Below are 6479 nucleotides of genomic sequence, written 5' to 3' on the forward strand. Positions count from 1 at the left end.
AAGGTAGTTTTAATATTGAAAAATCCTTTGATTGATCACCTCTACACCTACGGATGCGTCCGTATTCAAACTGCACCTATATATACATATATATATATGGGAAAAGTTTATATAAGGTTGCAACCTTAAAAATGTAGAATCACATATGCACCTCAAAAATCTATCAGAAATGTTGTTTTAATGTTGAAAAATCCCTCTAATCAATCATTTCAACATCGAGATCTATGAATATGAAAAAAAAAGGTTTTTGAGTCTCGAAAATAGTGCACCTTGCAACACATTATCTAGACCATCCATTTTCAAGATTTTTATATATTTATAGATCTACATGATTTTAACCATTTTTGGAATTTAAAAATTTCTAATTAGGTATGAAAATGGATTTTAAGATACTACTAAGATTTTTTTACAACAAAATTACATGTTATGATAAAATTTGGAGGTGCGTCTTAACTGGATTGTTTAAGGTTGCAACCTTATAGAAACCACACCATATATATGTATATATATATATATAAAGCTTTCTATGTCCCCCACAATAGGGTAAGCTTTCTATGTTCCCCCTACAACATAGAAGTTCTATCCTTCCCCTACCATCCAGCCATCCATTTTTTATCAAGAGAGCTACTCACCGTTTGATCTTAGATACGACGTCTCAAAGTATTTTATTTTTAGTTTTTTAATACAATTTTTCTCTATATGAAATTTAGTACATGCCATCTTCTCATTGGGGCACACTTATAAAAAATATTAACAATAATTTTTCGATAAAAAATAATAACCAAAATACCCCTTGAAACTTTCAGGGCTATTTTGGTTATTTTATTTTATTGAAAATGTTTTACATATATATATATATATATATATATATATATATATATATATATATATATATATATATATATATATATATATATATATATATATATATATATATATATATATATTTGTCGTTAGTGCGAGTTTAATAGAGGAATGAGCATCCAAAATTTGGTGTCAAAATAGTTTATAGAAAAAATTGAAAATAAAATAATGTAGAGACGCGACATTGTGAATGGGGCAATCTTAGCCCTCCATTAAAAAATGGACGGTTGGATAAGGGGGAGGATAGGACTTCTATGTTTTAGAGGGAATATAGAAAGCTTTCCCATATATATATATATATATATATATATATATATATATATATATATATATATATATATATATATATATATGTATATATATATATATATATGTATATATATATATATATATGTATATATACATATATATATATGTATATATACATATATATATATGTATATATACATATATATATATGTATATATGTACTCCCAGTATGCTATAAGTGTGGTAAAATAGGACATTATAAACACCAATGTAAATTAAAAAAGAAAATAGACTCATTAAATCTAGATGATACAACCAAATCAAAATTAAAAAGTATAATATCATATGATTCTTCCTCTTCTGCTTCTAGTGATTCTTATACTGAAGAAATAGATAGTAATGATCTTGATCTTATAGGATCCGATAGTTCTTATACTGAAACTACTACAGAATCATCAGAAGACTGTAGTTGTCCGTTACCTCAGCATAATGTTCATACACTCACTCAGGAAGATAATTTTATACTAGATATTATAGATAAAATAACTGATCCTGATGAAAAAAGAGCTATCATTACTCAATTTATTAATATTACCAAAAATAAATCAAAATCACCTATAAATATTTCAAATATGCTGAGTATATAGAAGCTTGGCACAAATTTTTCTATTATCAAAACCCTAACAATACTCATAGCTGGTATTTACAGTTCCGGCTACCAATTTTTGAAAGGTTCCCCACTTGGTTTCAAAACTGGTATTTCGTGTGGGGATCAACTGCTATGATTTTACCTCCTGCTTTTAAGGAGCTGCAGGAGCAATTTATACAATACAATAATATCAATAATACAGTTGACACTCACCTTTACTTTATGGCTTTATACCAAATCCCTTGGATTATGAAATGAGATTATACCATCTCACCCAATACTTCCAACGATTATACATACATCCCTCGTTTGGGAAAAACCATCTCTGTAAAATGGTGGGATATCTTCCAAATGGATCTCACCAAAGCCACTCCAAAAAGAATACCGCCCAAAGCACCTATATACCAGGAAAACCCAAATACTCCAAACACTTCTTTTGATTTTCCTACCTACCTGAGAAATATGCTTCAAACCAACCGACAAGCTTCCAAGGAAGAACTGGAAAAACAGATGAAAGAGATCTTTGCTGAAGCAGGAAGAAAACCCACATCTTCCGAAGAAATAGTCCAGTCTTCTCCACTACACATCAATAGATACCTCCAACTCAGCCAGAAGGATCCAGAAGAAACAGATCCAGACGAAACGGATCCGGAAGAAGATGATCTAGACGAATTCAGCCAGAGACCATGAACTGATCATCCATCACCATCCAGGAGCAATAATGATAACGACAATAGCAAGCTTCCATCACAGACAGCAAACACTGCACTCATTGTAATAAGGCCAAAAGAGCCTAGATGCTTTACTTTTTATTTTTAACTTTTTGTACAAAGAGTATCCCCCTATGCTCGTATGTTTTGTCCACTCGCATCTCTCTCTCTCTTGTCGTATTCCACCGACACTCCCTCTTGTCGCATTTGCCGACACCTAGGCCCCTCTCTTTTGTCCAGACGTGCCGACGCTCTCTTGTCCATATGTGCCGACACTCTCTCTTGTCCACATCTGCCACCTCTCTCTCTTGTCCATATGTGCCGACGCTCTCTCTTGTCCACATCTGCCACCTCTCTCTCTTGTCCTCTCTTCTTAATGCGTGCCAGCTGGCCCATAATGGAGATGCCTTTCGAAGGCCTCAACTCCTATAAAAGAAAGGCTCCTCCCTCATCTGGAGCAGGGCCTCTTCTCTCCTCTTCTCCTATCCTAACATTCCTAAGCCTCTGCAACCTTTACCGGAAACCTCTGAGCCTCTACCTTTGAGCCCTTACCTGGAAACCTCTGAGCCTCTACCTCTGAGCCCTTACCTGAAAACCACTGAGCCTCTACCCGAAACCTCTGCAGTCTATCTCTGCTAATTACCTTGAACCTAAGATCTCAGAACTCATACCTCAGACCTCCGATCTCAGATCTCAAACCTCAGACCTCTGCAATTTACCTTGAACCTCAGACCTCTGCACCTGAACCTCTGTACCCAGAACCGAACCTCTGTACCCAGACTTGAACCTCTGTACCCAGACTTGAACCTCTGCACCCAGATCTGAATTCATACTCATCATCATCACAGCAATCTTTGAAGCTATCCTTCGCCCTCATAGCTCAAAACAGGTTCTCTCTTTACCTCACTCTGTAGTTATGTGTGATTGTAATCTCACAAATTTACCATCATACTGCCCTCATCACTGGAAACTGTTTTCCAGTTACTGTATGTGTGCTCAGTAAGTTCTTCATCTTTTTGTTTATCCTTCCGGTTATCTCTTTGTCAACTCTCAGTTTTATTTCCTGTTTTTCATCTCCTGTTTTCATCTTTCCTCTATAATATTTCCAGGCAATATCTTGTTTTACTTTCATATCTTTCTTTCCTCTGTAATATTTCATATCTTTCTTTCCTTTGTAATATTTCCCTGTTGTAAGCACATGTGAATATAAATAAGATGCTAGTGTGATTTTCTGTAAAATTTCATGCTTACTCGTTATGCAGTTTAAAATTTTATTCAATATTAAGATAGGTAACACTAGTTACGCACAGTGGATAGTACTTGATATATCAATAGTTCCGTTCATAGGAATTCTATTTCAACCCAATTGAATTACTCAATGATCAAAAAAGAATTATTAGCCATTGTTGGTGAACGAATATTCAGGGGTGAAGGTTCCCCTTCATATGGAACTAAAGAGTGCATGGGTTGTTTTCCCCGGCGAGTATTGCCTCGGGAGCCCAGAACGAGGGGTTCCTCGACTGGTTATAAATTATAAGCCATTAAATAAAGTGTTAAAATGGATAAGATACCCAATTCCAAATAAAAAAGATTTATTGGACAGAGTTGCTCATCAATATAGACTATCATGAAATGATAATAAGAGTTGAATACATCGTTCATGATTTTTTGGAATTCTGATGGTGCATTTTTTAAACCGAAAGGCATTACATTCCAGTCGTATTGTCCAAAGGGAACGTTGAATGCGGTCTTGTATTTATCTTGCTCTTGGATCTGGATTTGCCAGTATCCTGATTTCATATCAAATTTTGTATATGATAGACTCAAGAAGAATCCTCCTCCTTGGTCTGATATTCATACACGAGCAACATTGATGAACATCAGGTTCACATGGATCCAAGCAAGCTTGCACCATTATACCTATTAAATCATCTTAATCCTATCAATGGGGTTAAGACCAGAGAGTATTATGAAGCCATTCTAATGGAAACAGGGTCCATCTCTGTTGTCCACTACTTTCAACAAAATACCCGAATCATAGCTTACTGTTCACATACTTGTTATAAGACCTGAAAATCGCTTCCAAATAAACTTCAACACCTGAAACATAAAATCCAATAAATAAAACTTAGTCAAAACAAATAAAAAAGACAGTGCTGTAGATCCTGGCGCAAAGTGGTATCAGAGCCATACAGTGATACACTGTCTGACAAATTACAACAGTAGAACTATTCCACAGTGGAACTGTGCAAACAGTTACACCTGTAGAATTTGTAAAACTGTTCTTTCTACTTTATAAGTTAAAGATAAAGATACATTCTACCATAAGAAATTAAGTGAGATTGACCACCAAGAAAGTTGGTCCGAGAGTTAAGACAAGAGACAAGTGAACGCCGATGCGAAAAGTACCGCCAAGGCCAGGAGAGCCGTTTAGGGAAAAAAGCTAAAGCCACTGAATGTCCAGATTGTCATTATCCGCAACCTACGGATGGCAAATCTCATAAGAAATCTTACTGGTAAAACTGTACCTTCATCTTCAAAACTTAGGGTTAAGAATAAAGAACAAATTATCATAAATGATATTGAAGAAAATATTCAAAACTGGAATATTCCAAAGGTACCAATTCATGATGTTTATAATAAAGGATCATTTAAACTTAAGATGGGTTATGCCATCAAGACTGTAGAAGAAAGTCTATCAGTCAGGCAAAATCAAGAAGACTTTCACCTACTCTCGAAAAAAGTCATAGAAAAACATAGAGAAAATAATTACAAATATTTACACATTGGCCTCATTCAAATAGCCGTAAAACCTTTGACCCGACCAGGGTTGAACACTTCTGTGCTTGTATGCCTAAGAGATACAAGACACAATATATTCACTGACTCTCTACTAGGCATGGTTGAATCCAGCCTCTGTAGCGGTCCAATTTATTTTAACTGTTTTCCCAATTTTTCTGTTTCTTTAAACGATCCAAATATTTTAGATATACTGACAATAAATCTCAAAACACATGGATTCAATATGGTCCATAGTTCACAAAATCTTGCTATAATCTATAGAATATACTATAAAGTCATGAATACACTAAGTCCCAATACCTTAAAACTTGATCAAAAGGATCAAACAATTTTGTTCCAGACAAATATTGAAAAATCTAATATGATAGTTCCAAAAACCATAAAATGGTCAGATATAATTCTACCTCAATCATGGGCATTACAAAATGTCAATCAACCACGAGAAATTCCTCAACATCATATTCCCAATCATATAATAGAACATACTGATGGAAATGTCGAAATACAATTTCAAAATACAAATTTACAAGTCCAAGATGATATTGACATCAATAGGAAGAGAAATAATAAACAAAACATACCAAGTAGGAAATCAATTTCTCATAACCCAAATGTTATTATATTACCACCTCCTCCTAGTCATAGTCATCCTTCTTCATCCAATTCAGATATACAATTTCAAGGAACACATAGAACCAGAGATAATATTGTAATTCCAACATATACATCATCTCATCCTACAACTTCTAATACTGAACCCAGTATAGAAGAATTACAAGACTTCCAAGTTTGTACATTACAACTTGAAGAAGACACTGATAATACTCATTATTCAGATGAATATATAGCATCATATCTAGCAGCCAAGCTAGAACGGAAACAAAGGAAATTAAATAAAGCCTTTATTAAAAAAGACTATTTATCAGAAGAAAATAAAGATATCCGAGAATGGTATTTAAAGAGATTTCAGCCACCTAGACTTTTGGAATTACTACATAAAAAATATAATAAATTTTTACATAAAGAAAGACTAAATATAGGATTTTTTCACTGGTTAAGAGATCTATGTTTGGAAAGAAACATTACTATTCCTTCATTTGAGAAAAAAATTCAAACAATAGAAGAAAAGACATATATAAGTACTGATGGTACTACAACAGCTAGTACACAACCACCTAAAAAAAGTATTATACTTAAAGCAGGCA

Source organism: Amborella trichopoda, chromosome 7 (genome assembly GCF_054954075.1).
Source record: "Amborella trichopoda isolate Santa Cruz 75 chromosome 7, AtrichopodaSantaCruz75HAP2 v2.0, whole genome shotgun sequence".
Lineage (NCBI taxonomy): Eukaryota > Viridiplantae > Streptophyta > Magnoliopsida > Amborellales > Amborellaceae > Amborella > Amborella trichopoda.